This window comes from Notothenia rossii (assembly GCF_949606895.1).
Source record: "Notothenia rossii genome assembly, chromosome: 6".
In the NCBI taxonomy this organism is placed as follows: Eukaryota; Metazoa; Chordata; class Actinopteri; order Perciformes; family Nototheniidae; genus Notothenia; species Notothenia rossii.
Window position 1 is genome coordinate 23,883,386 of NC_136909.1, and position 17,353 is coordinate 23,900,738.

The 17,353-nt window shown below is 40.3% G+C and overlaps 1 protein-coding gene across 2 annotated transcripts in view; it reads left to right on the forward strand.

Annotated features, from left to right (window-relative positions):
• Positions 1-11,187: 11,187 nt before the first annotated feature.
• The window catches only part of sema6a (sema domain, transmembrane domain (TM), and cytoplasmic domain, (semaphorin) 6A), a 105,451-nt gene continuing 99,285 nt past the window's right edge, over positions 11,188-17,353 (forward strand). For both annotated transcript variants that reach the window (XM_079689167.1, XM_079689168.1), the window contains exon 1: positions 11,188-11,558. The gene's annotated coding sequence lies outside the window, so the exon portion shown is untranslated. The remainder of the gene's footprint in view (positions 11,559-17,353) is intronic.

Sequence of the window (17,353 nt, forward strand, 5' to 3'; positions counted from 1 at the left end):
ACAGGAACGCGAGTAACTAACCATAATGAAGCTTAATGCCAAATAAAACCACTGTTCTTTTGAAGGGTCTCCCCATTTAACATTTGGCTTTTGTAATCACAAAATGAAAAATAATCTCAGGGTAATTATGAGTATCCTTTAAACACTCATGAAATGATTAGCTTTCATTGTGGTTTTTGTGTGTGTAAGAGTGAACTTGGGATAGAAGTATAATGGGCTTTGTTTTCACTCAGTAAACCAAACCAGCTGCACTGCACTGCGTAATAGTGTTTCTGTGAGTACACTCTGGCAGACTTTCTGTTTTTGGTATCTACCGGCTTCTCCTCATCTGCACGATGATTTCAACACTGGCCTACATTTCTGCGTAATGCAGTGACCTGAGTAAATGTCTCTTTGGCTGTGAATGTTGTTGAGTCAACTTGGAGGTGTGTTTCTGTCTGTGTGTTTTTGACTGTCAGCATGTGTGAAGGCCTGCGTAAATTGGCATGTGAATCCATCCAAAGTGAATATGTGTGCGTCACTGCACAAGGTGTGCAAGAGTGTATCTTGTGTTAGTGTTGCTCTTGAGCTTCATCCTGCAGAGGTGACTGTGAACGATGGGAACAGACATTACGGTCGGAGGAAGAGGGGTGAGCAGGCAGGCAGCAGGATATCCCATCACATTAGGGCTGCTGCTGCGCCCACTTCCTTCATCCCTTCCCAGGCAGAGGTCAGCAGAGGTCAAGCAGGCTCCTCCCTCTGTCATTATCCTTCCATCACCTGCCGTCCTCTGTCTGTGCTGACAACAGAACTTTCTCCAGTCTCTTCAACCTTTACTCCTGGAAGCAGCTTTAGCTCTTTATGATTGCCCACCCCTTTTCTTTTTCCTCTTGTCTGCCTTTATGATTTTCACTTTTTTCTTTCTCTCCATCTGTTCGCCAGTTCTCTTTCCTTTCACAGCCATTTATTTGTCTCTTTTTGCCCTTTTGATAAGCCTACATCACTCTAAATGTCCCTCTGTCATTTTCTCTCACATATTCAGAAACTCCGGGCTCCCTCTTTCTGTTCACAGATCTTTTGTTGAGTCTGCAGCTGATCTCTAAAATGCAACAGGGATACTAAACACCCGCTGCTGCTTTCACAGACAGACTAGAAAGTTTGGAAACTGAACCAAATTTTTGTCAGAGGAGGATCTCTGGTGAGTTTATAGCAATGGGAAAGAGGGCTAACTGTGTGTTGTGAGCCTAGGAGGGAAGCCTAATGTGTGTCAAAAATACAGCTCAAATCTGGGGCAAGTGGTAATGCAATATAGATGTTATGTCATCATGAATATTACATGATAGACAACAATGTGCTGTGTTAGAATAATGTATGGGTATTGACTGAACTCAGCAACAGAGGTGATAATTTGATGTCTTTATATTCTCAGCAAACTTCATTTAGTTAACGTTTTAGACAGCAGTTCAATATTCAATCATAATTGTTTAATACTTTAACAAAAGATGTATAGGTAAGTATCTCACTCAAAATGGGAAATTGGTGATTTGGACAACGTTGTTTTATGGATCAGATCTCTCGTTGTTTTGAGCAAAGTATATGGTTCACTCATTTTGCCTAGATATGTTTTGACTTTGTTTGAGCTCAGGTCTCTTCATCATCAGAAGCTTTGGCATCATTCTTTGTCTGGATGCTTCCATCTATCTGTGGGAGCTAGCTTAATGAGGAGACAGGAATATCTTTCCATGTTTTAAGCACAGATCACAAAGAAGAAGTCCAGAAGCCATGTCTCTCAAACAACACACATCTGATAAAAAATTTGATTGAATGTACAGACACTAGATAAAAAAATATTACTGCAGAAATAGTTTCTGTCTACTGTCATATTAAACTAGACTCAGATATAAGTGTTGTCCATATCCAGAACAAGTGAAGAGGGTTTAAGGTTTTTGATTAAGTTTGTGTCACTTTCACTTAAATCATCCATTATTTAGGTGGCATATTTCAGAAGAAAAATCACTTGTTGAGCTCAAATCAAGAATCGTGTCGTGATTTTTGTTTAAACACCAAACTGTCGATGTTTTTAACCTCATCAAATTATCTGTTAGTAGTAAAATATGCAATCTTGCGTTTAATGTCTACGACAGATTGTTGAGCTATATGCTGTTGCATATACCTGTAATGGGTCTGCTTGGGCCATTATCCTCAATGATATGTGGTTATTATGCCTGTCTGATTTATATTGCCTCTGTCAACCCTCACCCACGGTGACCTACATTCACTTTCATCTCACCCATCAATCATTTAGCAATTCAAAGCAAAGGTCTGTCTGTTCAGGAATGCAGAGGGCTTGATCATAATGACATTAATTATCCAACGACAGCAGAAAAAAGTGCCCAATATTATTTATCTACAGGTGCTGTCATTGAACTGCTGTGGATTAAAGAAAAAAATATATATATAAGAGATTACTTCAAGATCGCCTTCAACGAATGGAGTTAGCTGTCTACAAGGCTTGCATGCAATACTTTTTAAGGTCAAAGGTCAATTTGTTTAAATTATTGTACCTCCTGTAAAATGGACTCTCGTCCATTCAACCCCAAACAGCCACAGACAAACAATGTGTAGAGTTGTTGCATCAAAAACAACCTCTGAAAACTCCAAAGAATAAAATATTAGATAGAAATTAGTAATGAAATAAGAGGCTGAGATATATGAGACGTACACAGATGGAAACGTAGATTGCAAGTGAGAAGGAAAGACAGAGAAAACGTCCTGGACTGAAAAATAGATGAGCACTATGGGTGTGTAAGCAGAGGCTGGATTACTTATTCAGTAGGAACTGTGTGTAGTGTACAAGTCATTAAATCATCTATATGTAGCCCGCCCAGGTGAACTTATGGCTGGAACTATGGGAGAGAATTGAAACACTTTGATCAAATCTGGATCTGGATTTGGATCTGGATCAACCAGCTGAGATGAAGATGGGAATAATAATATGCAATGTCAGGGGAACATCTGCTTCCACTTTGTATGCCATTGTAGTTTTCTCGAGGTACCGTGCTCTGCAGCATCATTTCCTCATAAAATCAATTCCATTCAACACCTGATATGCATTCACAGATGCAACAAGGTAAGGAAGGTACACTGTGTTTCAATGGTGTTTACACAAATAGTGTGCTTTCTCATGCAGCCAGTGTAAGGAGATAGGGGTCACCATAATGGTCTCTGCAAGAAATGTGTTACCATACATCAAGAATACACATGTTGTTGCATTGGCTTATTCCTCATGTATATATACCATCAAAATCATGCAACATAATACCAATCTTTTTTAATTAATGTTAATCCTGCTTCTACTTTTATTTTTCAAGTAAAGCCGGTACGGGTAAACGAGTATTTCCCTAAGTTGTGTCTTAACTAAAATACCCTGAAAAAGGGATGCAACATTTTGGAAGAGATCAGATTTATGTGAATATATGGATGAAGCTGAACTCAGGAGTATGTCAGAGCAAGGACTGGTCTGCCCTGTACTCTCCGCAGTTGGTCTGTCTCGGGACTGTGACTAGCTTGGTTGAATGTGAGAACAGTGCCTTCAGGAGCAGAGCCAAGAACAAATCCTGAACAGTACGATACCATTTAAAATTATATATGACATCAACATGCCAAATTTCAAAGTTTGTTTTTAAACAGGTATTATTTACCTAATTGAAACAAACAATTATAAAAATAAGGGAAAGTGTTCTGGGCCGGACTAAAGGGGTCAACTAAAACAGTACCAGCTTATCTAAAAATAAAACCAAATTGGACAAACTGTCAAATTGTCTATTGGTGTAAATATTATAGCAACTAAGTAAAACCAAAGCAACAACAAAATAATCTTAAGATTGTACCAAGTTCCCCTACAATTTGGGGCACTTGGTACATTCTGATAAGCCACTTCTTGTATATAAGTGCTCTGATTCCAGTGGCAAATCTTTTGCACCAGCCACAAGATATCCATCCAGTAACACCTGTGACGAGCAGCAGCACCATCAGCACCATCAGCACTGGTAACTCAAAGAAATATAAATCAGAACAACTTCCAGCACATTTATGTACAGTCAATCTGAAGTGTGACTGTAAATAGTGATGGCAAGATTAAGCTTCACCAAGCGTTGAAGCTTTTTAGCTAATTGTTTAGCAAAATGATTCATTTATCAAGTCTTAATGTGCACACAAAAGCACCTGTTGGTCAAAGCCTGTAAACCAGACAGTCATATCTTTGTAATCTCATTCTCAGCAATGTGCTCTTTGATAAAGGATAAAGGCTGCTGTGTTTTGTGCCAGTACAGACTTGGGAGTAATGACTGTCAACAATGACTCAACATCAATACTGAACAGAAGATGAATAATGATGTGCATTACAATTAGAAACCCATGTACTTCTATGAGTACTGTTTCATGGAAAACACATCAATTATATTATTTATCTGTTTGCAGATCTTTATTTGCAATGCATAAGGTCAGACTCAATGACAAGAAAATAATCTATTGTGTTGAAACTATAGAGAAAAAAAGGTGTGTGGCAGGAGGGCTTCTGAAATTTAAATCAGCTTTGTGACGGCATGTGCAGCCACTACCAGATGGATTCAGACATTCATATTGTATGTGACCTACATGTGAGTTGCAAATAAAAGAATGAATGAATCATTTTTAGTCAAAACATTCAAAAACAAACCAACATTTACAAAAATGAAGGGAAAGTTCAAATGTATTTCAGTGAAATGTTTCCAACAATATCTAAAGTCCATTGAGACACGTGGCTGGATTTTTAAGACGGCTAAATAGTATGTCAACCTTAGATTTGAAATATTTTTCACCAGAAAAATAAAGATAAATCCATAAATGTATCAAGTTTTGTGATGACCCAGTTTTATCAAGCCGAACCCTCAGTGGTGTCCCATCTTCACATCTCCATGTGAAACTGATGCAAACAACCCCTCTCTTAAGACTTTATTAGCACTGTGACGTCCATGTGAGGTAGATGAGTGAAGGGGGACGACACAGGTTCCCATGCACAAGCACTCAGCCCCCCACCCACACATATACACTTACACACACACTTAGAAACTGACTCGCGCACACAGAGTCCCATCTGAGATTCTATAGACTATGCTCTCTAACTGTCACTCCTAGTTACAGACCTATCATGCAGAAGTGCTGACTTATTCATGGCTTTCATGCAAACATGGGTGCACAGTGGAAACTGAAGCTGGCTGAGGCGAGGCCCAGCAGGTGTGTGTGTGTGTGTGTGTGTGTGTGTGTGTGTGTGTGTGTGTGTGTGTGTGTGTGTGTGTGTGTGTGTGTGTGTGTGTGTGTGTGTGTGTGTGTGTGTGTGGGGGTGTGTGTGTGTGTGTGTGTGTGTGTTACAGTACTCTGCGTACTGTACTTTACTCAGCCATGCTTAACATCATTTTGCCATCACAGGCCAAACACACACACATATTCAGTATATACTTTGTATGCCTTGGGCTTACTCTGAGTCAATTTCTAATAAGGCAATTAATATATTTGGCAACATATTTAATGACACGATGGGAATACAGCCTTTGCATGGAGTATGGAAACATGCATTTGATATTATTATGTTTTCATATAGCAGCACATCCAATGATAGAAGCAGAGAACATGGCCTCCGGATAATGGCACCTCTGTTGGTTTAGAAATGCCTAGATAGTAAAATTAAGCATGACGCTGTTGGTGGCCAACATGCAGCAGTATATAGCTGCATACACTCAATGCCAGCAGGATAACTATATTTAATAAAGTAAAATACAAATTCACAAACACCAAGGGTTGCATTTATACGTTTAAATGTTCAGTGGTGAAAATAGTGATAAGCTGATGTTTTGGCTGTGTGAAAGTTAGCAGCAATCAATCATCTCTGAATACAAATACCCCTTTGCCCCCAGTAGCAGTACAGCTGAACTTGTAGAGCTTATGAAGTAAAACAAAAAATTCTGTCTAATAGAATTTCCTGGTCCTGGAGACCAATGAAAATGGTGTGAAAATGATGCTAGTTTGATGGTGCTAAAAAGGCTCTTCCTGTGACACTGGCTGATTCTTATTTCCTTTGATTCTTACTATTGTCTATTAATCATCATAATATAAAACCACCAAAACTGCGTACTTGTACTGGATATGAGTGTGTAGGTTAAGGATCTGAACAACACATTCATAACTAGGGCATCTGACTGTCTCTCTCTACAAGGTTTTCTTATTCCAAGCTATCCTATCATTTCACAAACAAGCTCTCAAAGTTTTGGACAGAAAACCTAAGCTATACCACCATTGCAAAATCCTTGACAAAGATACGTACGTAACCTGCTCAGCTGGGAAAATCTTTTAAAACACACTGATGCATGTCTCATTTTTAAGATTATAAACAGCAAGGCACCCCCACCACTCTGCACTTGTATACAGCAGAAACATTCAAACAGCAGAACCACAAGGTCTTCCCTAGAGGGGACTGTGTAGTCCCTCTTAGGTCCAGTTCCTTTGGTAAACACTTTTTCTCTGTGAGGGCATCAACACTTTGGAACACAATACAGATAAGGAATAACACTGGCTAATACTGGCTCATTTACAACAATGTGGATTAATGTGCACTGTCCTTTAAATACATAAACAAGTAAGTAAACATCTGCTATTACTGTAAACTGTGTATACGTATGCATGTGTGTGTTAGTGTGTCTGTGAGTGACACCCCTCTCCCCTGAGATAACTAATGATTATTTTTCAGCAGCTCAGGGGGCAACAGTATCTCAGTTTCTTTTTCTCTTTACTTACATCTACATCTGTACATCTGAAAACAATCTTAAATTCTTCTTTTCTGTTTTAATACTGTTTGAACTTATGATTACTATAAGATTTGGAGTGAAGTAATAGAGTTCCCTCTATGGGATACCTGTGTACTCTTTAGCAAAATGTCAAACAGTGGACCGCTGTGGCATGCTTTAATTTCCATTTGCTCTATTTAGTTTGTAAAATTATTTAAACTTTTGAAGACTTTCAAACTTTAAGACTGCAATGCTATCATTATGTACTGTTAGTGTATTCATTTTACTTTCCTAATGTAAATCACATTGACTTTGAAAATATACCTCAAACAGCATATTTGCATTGTCATTTCTCTGAAATATCTATAAAACACTTTTTAAACAAAACATTTGGATCCTGAGAAAACTTCAACATGTGAAGTAAACAAATGAACTAGTATAGTATATGTATCTATTCATGATATGTACTTCAATGATTCTCATAGGGCAAATATCAGCTCATACCTTGTGATTGTACAGTAGTTCAGCATATTTCTTTCTAAGAACAGTTTTTATTTTTGGGAAATTTGGTTTTTCTTTGATTACTAGCTGTTTTACTCAAATATATATTTGTTGTTTTACCTCCTAACAAGTCTGATAGGGTCTACTTTGTGTCATTTTGCACCTCAACAGATGGAGTGTTTTAACTGTGCAGCTGTCTTATATCACAGGCTATTCTATTGGTTAAGTATGGTATAATGCTATTCACAGAACACAGTCCCTTTTTCTAGGTAATAATGTAGATTGTCTGGACAAAAATGCAAAACTGTTTACAGAAAGGATTTCTCTTTTGCAAAAAAGGTTACTTAAAATCTGAGTGCACTTTCAACAAGCTATATTCTTATTGAATTTGGCCTTCCCCCTAATGTACCTTTTCTAAAATAACCACCTAGTAGGATAACAGTGCTTCTGCTACTTTAATATAATAATTCTTAAGGTGCTCAGGACTCAGAGTGTACGACCCTGGTCAATATTTTTGAAAAATCACAGTATCACTTTCAAGCTTGTGGCTTTACCATAGTTTCCCTTCATCCTTCTAATCCTTATGTTCCTGTCTGTTTTCAGCACAATATCAATTATGCGATGACAGAAACAGCAGAATACAGTCTAAACTGCTGTCGTGCTCCCAGAAGTCACATATGGAAGAACTTAACAATCAGCAGTAGCTTAGCCACAATTTATAGATGTAACTACATGTTTACCTTTTCCACTTTACACCCTTTGAAGACAATAAACAGGCTGCTGTGCCCATTTAAGTACTGAGAGGAGAAGGAGCAGACAGATTCAGTGATCGGCCTGCAACAGTACAAAGGCAGTTACTACTGTAAGTGGTCTCTGTTCCTCTCCCAGCTGTCTGTATGATCCACAGGTGAGCAGCAGCCATTAGGACTCTGGCAGCATTATTGGGGGCAGTTTTAACAAATGATGCTCCTCGTGTCCCAGCTGTAATACCCACAGCTCAGCCAATATAGTGATAAAGATACTGTAGACTGTGTGTGCGTATGTGTTTGTGTGTGTGTGTGTGTGTGTGTGTGTGTGTGTGTGTGTGTGTGTGTGTGTGTGTGTGTGTGTGTGTGTGTGTGTGTGTGTGTGTGTGTGTGTGTGTGTGTGTGTGTGTGTGTGTGTGTGTGTGTGTGTGTGTGACTGTCTCCTTAGTATGCACATACAGTACATGTTCAATGTTAGGACTTTTAATTGCATAATTTAGGTAATCCCATATTACTGAATATTCAAGTGGGAAACAACACTCATACCTTTCCATATCAGCATGTGTATGTATGAAACAACATGGTTTACTGTAAGGCTCTTTTACATCACAGCAGCATTGTCATAACCAATTGTGGTGAAGGTGGAAAGTAAATATTTATATTTACTGTACCTTACACATTTGTTCAACATCTACTTTATCTCAGCATGTCATTCAATGTTACCGAATACTTTCACTCAGGAAAAAAGCCTGTTTAACTCCAATTGTTTTTAATATCATCCACTCAAGATATGTTTAAGCCTCAACTAAGAAAATTAGACAACATTTCACAAAAAATCAAAGCTTAGAGAAAATGTGTACTTTGTATTAGTTAAAGTTAAATCAGCTGAATGTACCGTACTATTACATTCAGGAGGATTTTCTATGCAGGATGTACTTTACTGTAAAGCTACTGGTACTTTCACTTCTGTAAAGAACCTGTATTCTACTATAGCTGGTGTGGTGTGGCAGCTTTTCATGGACAGGAGAGGAGGTGTGAAGTGTCAGAGACACAGGAAATTGCTGCATGCTGTTACAAAGCTTTAAATGCCCTGCGTTTAAAGGTGGGCGCAGTTCCTTTAGTTAGTAGCTTCCCAGGCCAACTTTAAGGCTGTAAATGATTTGTAGGAAATTATTTTGGTCAGTAAAATGAAGAGAAGACTTATGTCATGCTGAAAAGTAATGTTTAGATCAAGTTCCAGTGGGCTGGAGGGAAGAGGATGGCTAAGTATGGAGTTTGGCAGCAGGTATCTGCAGAACTGCTCCTGTGTGCCTAATGTCTGTCCCGGTTGTGGAAGTGATGGTTTCTGTGTTTCTCTATTGCAACCGCCGCCTCTCCTCCAGTCCTAATGCGCCTGGGACAACTTTAGCAAGATAAGCAGGATAAGCTCTGACACGAGCATATTTCCAGAGTTCAAACTAACTGGTGTGTATCTTGACATTATTGAGCTCGAATTATATCCTGCCCGCCTCCTACACTTAGCAACACTTCCACTTCAAAGTGTGTGAGAGCACGAGAGTGAAATAGAGAGAGAAGCAGATTAAAGAGTTGGTGTGTGAAATACACAATGTTTGTTCTGTTTGTAACCTGCTTTTTGTTTGCAGCATTTGCATTGATGTTAGATGATCAAAATGCTTTTTTCGCATTTGGTGTAGTATATATAATGATTCACCTGCATGTGTCATCATCAGTGCACAGTAGACGTGCACTCAAACACATCTCTCACACAGAATTTTAATGAACTCCAACAAGCCTGCTGTACATTATACTGTCAAATGAGATGTTTTATATATGAATGCACTGCAGGCACTTAATTGCCAAAGAAGTGCTTGTTTTTGCATATGCCTTTACCACACTTTACGTTGACTGTTTATGATTAAATATATTTTTAACAAACCACATGGACCAAATCCAGATCTGCCTGAAAGAAACAGTAGAGTGATTATATTTCCTGCAGCACAGCCTTTCCTTATGGTTCAATTGCATCATTGTAAATGAGTTTTGCTTTTAAAGCAAATTAAATGATATCAGATGAGGAAAGGATTGGCGGGCATGAGCGCATTAGTTTACATCAAAGAATAGTGTTTGGCATTGGGCCTGTGGATGCAGCACTGTAGGAGCTGTTACTGTAACAAGATGGCAATAGTGCCTGACAGGCCACTGCTCAGGAACACACACACACACACACACACACACACACACACACACACACACACACACACACACACACACACACACACACACACACACACACACACACACACACACACACACACACACACACACACACACACACACACACACACACACACACACACACACACACACACACACACACACACACACACACACACACACACTGACAAATTGATGTTGATTTTGACTTTGTTTAAGGTAAGGCATGTGAGCGTGTGTGTGTCTGTGTGTGGGAGGGAGGGAGGGAGAGAGAGAGAGAGAGAGATTGTGAGAGAGGGAGAAACATTTTCACTCTGTGGAGCCTGCATCCCTGACATCAGATTGTAGCCTAAGAGCAGAAGTTTAAGCAGCAACTTTCTTGTGGCTTTCAGACTGCACCTAATGACCACTTTGATAAGATCAGGTTAAACCCATGTGTTAAAAAACCCTACAGTACAAAGCAGGTGTTTCTGTGCATGCACCCCTGCCAACCTGGGACCCTGGAGGGACCACCGAGGAAGAAAGAGCAGCACAGAGCAGAGAGCAGACAAGAGAGCTTTTCAACCGGATCACATTCCGATTCGCATCACACAATACATGCATCATTACTGTGTCTTTAAAATCATCATTGGCAGTTTGCATGACACAGACCAAGTGACCCAGCCTGCATTTCTTCAAAACACTTAATCTTATCTGAATTTCATACTAACCTCTAAACATTTGTCTTTTTTTCAATCCTTGTCGACACTATTATTAGCTCTCAGGCTTTCTCCTTCTCAAACGCACATTCTTATGAAATGCCGCTACTTAAAAATAGAAATACAGTTGTCCATTACTGGCACCCATTGACACAATACCAGAGACGTAGCTCCTCCCTATGTATGTATGTGTGAGTGTGTATGTGTGTGTAGCGGGTGGGTGACAGCTGGGCTCGCAGCGCTCCGCTCCAGTCTGGTAAGAAGCTTCATCTCCAAATAGGATGACCGTCGGCTTTTGTGGAGGGGACTGAATTCTGCGCTGTAGCTAGTTCTGGGACACCCGTTTTTTTCAGTTTACGAGAGAGGAGTTTGTAATCCGAAACACTGTTTTTTCTCTCTAGTGTGGTTTTCCAATGGATATTCCGATTTGAAGAGGTGTGATTTGAGAGAGGCATGTAACAAAAAGAAGCGCATGAGAAAAGTAGCGCTCGTATTGTTATTCTGACCGAGCACCATCTGAACCGCTTTGAGAGCCATACCTCATGGATTACTAAAAGATATAGCTGTAAAAACTCCGAGGCATATCCATTCATGAGCTGAAGGTAAGATTTCTTTGTTTATTTCAAACTTTTGGTGCGCGTATAGCCCGTACCAGTGCTTCTCCAGCCCCGGAGGCTTGTTTTCTGAGAAGCCAGGCTGCCGTGCGACAAGTGCACACGCTTCACATGGTTACGTATTTATTAACTTAGGGTTGTTTAGCGTATTTGTAAAGATTTGTTAAAGTTCTGAGAAAAATAGAAAGTGCCTTATTTTCTAATTAAATGAGAACTGCGATTATTGTCTTCAAGGAAAGATCCCTGTGCCGATACAACAGACCACATGTTCGTGCGTAATCCCTTTTATGCTGTTTACCCATACGGAATAAAGAAGGGACCGTCTCAAAAAGAGCTATTGCGGATTACATTGTGTCAAAACCTCTTCACTATCATTCCGGGTAGAGGTCAATTTACGGCAAATAAGAAATGTGCTTGTGGGAACTTGCAGGACCCAGACCGACTGTTTTCCTCTTGCCTCCGTCTGACATGCTGTTTTTCATCCTCGTTGAGTTTAAAGATTACAGCCACAACACTTCCATCTGTGGACTGAAAATAAGAATGGAAAATTGTAGTATTTATATGTACCTAAATTGTACCCATGTTTTTTTGTGTGAAAACGCTTAAACAGTGAAGCGATGTGTCCGTTATTACAGTGCATGATGGGCTTTTTATTGGCCATTTATTTCACATTCATGGAAAGGAGAATTTGAGCAGTAATTGACATGTACAGTAGACATTTTTGCAATCATACTTTCTGTTTTCATTCTTTATATAAAACTAATCAGAGATTTAATGTTAATAATTAATTAATAAGTCATTTCACAGACACATTTTATTTGTTGGGAATTGATTCGTAGGGTGTGTTCATTGAATTCAAGCTAACAGGAGGCTGAGTGGTCAGTGTTACTTTGGTCCCAACGATCAATCAAATGTTTGTAATTCTGAGTAGGAGACAAAATTACACCGGTCTCAGAAGTGGATTTGCCATTAAATGAAGTGCTGCCTGCTGCAAATAATTTTTTTAACAAGCTGAGAGAGGAGATAGAGGCCTCACAAACCACATCCAGCAGCCTGACTGCCAACACCCAGTCACTCCCAGTGGTTTCCCTCTCCTCTCCTCTCCTCTCCTCTCTTCTCCTCTCCTCTCCTCTCCTCTCCTCTCCTCTCCTCTCCTCTCCCAGTATGAAAGATCCCCCCAGAGTCACTGGGAAAAGATGGAAAAAGGATTCAGCAAATCTAAATGTAGGTTATAGATTATCAAGTGTGTAAGGGTGATGATATTAATGGGGGAATCGAAGCAGTATTGAATGCTCACGGCAAAATATGCCTTTTATCAAAAGATTGTTCGCACATAGTGTTTTGATTTTACCATTGTCCTATACAAAACATTAAAAAGATTTCATGCCACCACTGAGAAGAAAGGGTGTTGTTTTTTATCCTTTTCCCCCCCTGAAATCGTTGGAAATATTTGGTAGTTGTGTGTTTTTTTGATCTGCGACCTTAGGTATTTTCCCACTCATACTGTGCTGAGTGTTACACATTGATATTGAATGTGAAATAGCAGAATGTTTCTATAACATTCGCCTTAAGGCATTCAAATGTCCTGGAGGCATTTTGCCTGAGAAGTTGCACAGGCTGTAAATCCTCCCATACTATTTCGTAAAGGCTACAACACCACAAAACAGAGTGATAATCCTGCTATTAACACAGTATACATTGACATGTTATGGTGCTGATATATGAATTACAGCATGATTACCTTTGTCACAGCAGCTTGCCTGTTCTCCTCCTGGAGAGGAAGAATAGAGCTGAGCGACCGGAGTTGTTGCTTGTATTTGGAGCAATGCTCCGTGGAGCATTTGATCCGCAGATCCCCTAACAATAGCAATGGGGATGGCATTGTGTGTGACTGATGTGGATTTGTCCCACTGTATGTGTGGGGGAAAGAGAGCATGAGAGGGAGAGTTAGTATTTACCTTTGCAAGTTAAGGGCAGATGCAGTTTGAAAACAGTAGGTTTGAATAATTGATAAATGGCTTTGCTCCTGTTCCAATGAATTGGCCCTCCATTATATGAGACCGGTCAGCTTCTGTTAACCATTGATCTTCATTCAGAAAGTGTCAATAGCCCCCATTCAATAGTGTGTGTATTTATGCATATTGTATGAAAGCCATGTTTTATTGATGTATGTCCTTGGTGTGTGGGCTGGTGTTTTAAAAAAAAACAATTAGAGGGCGAGAAAGCATCAAACCCCACTAACTCATCTTGATGTGATTTATTAATGCTTAACCTATTTCCAGATACTACATCTTTCTTAATTGCAGTGGCAACAATGACAAATACGCTAATCAAACCAAGTCGTAGAGATAAAAAAAAAAAGGTAAATCATGATTGAGTATATTATGTTTTTAGTTAATTTGGTTTTGGATCAGCCTCATAAAAGAAGTGTGTATTTTTGATGAAGCTGTCCATCAGAAATGTTACATGCTCACTTTTGGCTGTGCTCCTTTGGCTCTCATTTTAGATTGAGTCTGTTGTGATTCAGAAGGTAAAAAAAGAAATAGGAGCATATTTTAATAAGCCCACTCCCACCCTGTATAGAGATTCACTTAAGCTTTTGCTGCTCCACCTCTCTTTTTTCTAATTTCCGTGACCTACTGAAGTTGAAGTCATTATTCGATAAACGCTTTTCATTTTATGTAAGAAAACACACTGAATGATATTTTACAGGATGAGAGGGGATGGCACAGCTCCATCTATATTTCCATGCATCTTCTTTGTTTGTGCATGTGAGAAAGCAGATATTTGATTACTACCTGCCATCCTTTCTAGTTAAGTTGGAACATATCGCTTCCTGTTTATATGAGATGATTAATGGTATTCACTATACTAAAGATACCCAATACATCTCCCTGTGCAGTATGGTCCAGTGTGCTCTATTCACGGCATGGCCCATTGAAAATGTAATCACTCTCTAATCACTTGCTTCAGCGTGTTGCTCTAGCTCTAGTCAGTTGTTCACACACATGCATGGATGCATGGCGTTCCACTTTCTAAGTTTCTTTGTGTTGTTTGAACTGGCTGCTTTCGCCTTAACCCTTTCCTCTCCCAAGAAATGGCTCTGTAGTGCATCCATTGAAATAACCGTCTAAGTGTAAAACACTCTTCATACTCGTTACATTAGCATAATTGATTGAGTGTGTTGTCTATGCCAAAAATGCCAGCAGCATGAAGGACCAGGCCAAGGCTTTTTTCGGCCGGGTGCTGCAAGTCAGTGGTAGAATTGGCAGTGTCTTTAGTTTTTTTGGCTGTTGGTCCTTGGCAAAGCTTTGTTGTTAGAAATTAAGTCTATTAGAAAGTTATGGCTGGCCCATCTAGGAGAAGATTGCTAAGAAGCCAAACTTGACCACACACGTGCCAAATGAAAACAAAAGCAACATTTAAAATCTGCTTATAACACCAGGTTTCTCTTCATGGAAATGCTATATCTCAACTAGTCAGAACATGCAACATTAACACGCACTAATACCTTTGTCAGAGCCGAGTTTGATCGTCTGTCATTACTCAAATGGGATGGAGATGAAATGCATTTGCAGGGATTATCCAAAAGCAGCAGGGCTTTGTGTGATTGCCTGGGAGATGAATGAATGACTGGCCTTGAAAAGAGCCAAGTCTTGTACTACAGACCAGATGATGTATATCGTGGTACACAGCATTAAAGTATGATGTAGTTCCTGTCCTGCTGTTGTGCTTTTACAGGTGAGAGCAGCCAGCTGTGAGCCAGGAAGAGAGGCACAGTCTGTTAAGTCTCATTAGGGCCACATCCGCTGCTGAGGCTGTGGTTATTTCTGTGGTTAGTTTGCTTGTTGGATGCCAATAAGGAAGTGTGTGTCATGAGTGTGTTAAGCATCAGGTAAACACCATCTTGTTTAGCTCTTTAAGTGCTAACTCTGCCGATGTGCCACTGTGTGGTGTGAGTCAGACCCTCTCACCTTTTCCGTGTGTATATTACCACTAAGCGCAGAGGGTGGCTCATGGTGGGGGGGTTTGAGGGTGTGCATTTGTGTACTCTCTGTGACTCTGCGTGCATGTTTGCGTGGCGTTGTTGGAGTGCATCTGTCCCTCCTCCCCAGGCCCCAGCGATTGGCACTGCATCTCTCATCTATTAATCATAGAGCGCTTGCTCTCTCATTCCGTTGCCATAGTTTCAGGACCTGAGACAGTGTTGGGGTGCATGGCTGCCAGTAGAGAGGAGAAGTGAGAGGAAGGGGACAGAGGAGGAAGGAAGAGAAAAAGGAAAGGACATAAGTGGGGATGCAGAGGGAAGGAGGAAACAATATACGGTATAGCAAGGGAAAAGCAAAGTAATTGAAATAGAGAAAAGGAGGAAGAGAAGTGATTGAAATAGCAATAACAGGCTCACACACCGAGCAGGTCCTCACACTGTGGATGAGAGTGCTTGAAGAACCAAAATGGATTCCATTTTTATCTCAGCAGTGAACCCTCTATCTCCTTCTGTGCATGCTTCTTTTTAGTCTCTCTCTCTCTCACACACACACACACACACACACACACACACACACACACACACACACACACACACACACACACACACACACACACACACACACACACACACACACACACACACACACACACACACACACACACACACACACACACACAGACACACACACACACACACACACACACACACACACACACACACACACACACACACACACACACACCTAAACTCTCTCTGTGCTCCTTCCTAAAGAGAGCAGGAGAATATTTTCACGGTACGCATCATCTTGTGAATAACTGCGAGTTCGTGGGGCTGGTGCATCTCCAGTGTGTTACAGTACATTGTGCGGCTGTTATTTCAGCTTGCTGTACAATGGAGAAGCCTTCCACTGAGCTGAGATGGAAGATTTGCTGGATCCCCCTGTTTCATGCTCAGTTGGATGTGTTGATGGTAAAGCATGCTGAATTCATGTGTTATTCAATTACGGATAGCAATGGAAATAAACCACTATGGAAATGTCCAAGGCAGGGAATACCTCTTGCTATCAAGCCTGGTCTCTTTGTATTTATCTGCCTGTCCCTCTCCCTTTCTTCCTTTTCCTGTTCTGTTTTCTATCTCTCTAACTTGGATTTCACCCCCTCTCTGTGCAGGAGGAATACTCACCATGCGCTGTTACTTCCAGAGAAGTGCTTGTTGTTTTGGCTGTAGGCTTTGTACCTCCCATATGACCTCATAATCTCATTTGGGTCTTTTAATGGCTAACCATGCACTAATGTGGTGGTTGTACTATCGCGTTGTCTCATCACATCATAGCCTGCTGGTGAGCAATTCCAATGGGAGCTTTTTTAGAGCTGTCTGATCTGTAATCATAACACAGCATAATTTCTCTTAAATGCAGCTACACAATCACTCATAAATTCATTCGCACACATACAAAAGACACATGTAAGTGTACACAGATTTAGACAACAGGGCAGATTCTTTCTTGTCAAAGGAATAAACAAAGCCTGTCATTGTGGTGAACACTGAGTGCCAATGGGCAAACACCCAATGTACCTGATTGTAGAATACACTGTGTGAATCCCCCTTTGCTATGTATGAACTTTCTGCAGGGGAATTACCATTAGTGGAGAGAAGGACAAAGGAGGAAGTGATAGGCTGCGTTTGCTTTCTGTGCTGATGGCAGTGGGGTGCTTTCTGTGCCTTTGAAGTGATGGGATTGCAGGTGACATCATAGCGGTCGCATTCTCAGGTGCAGCAGGTGAATTAATCC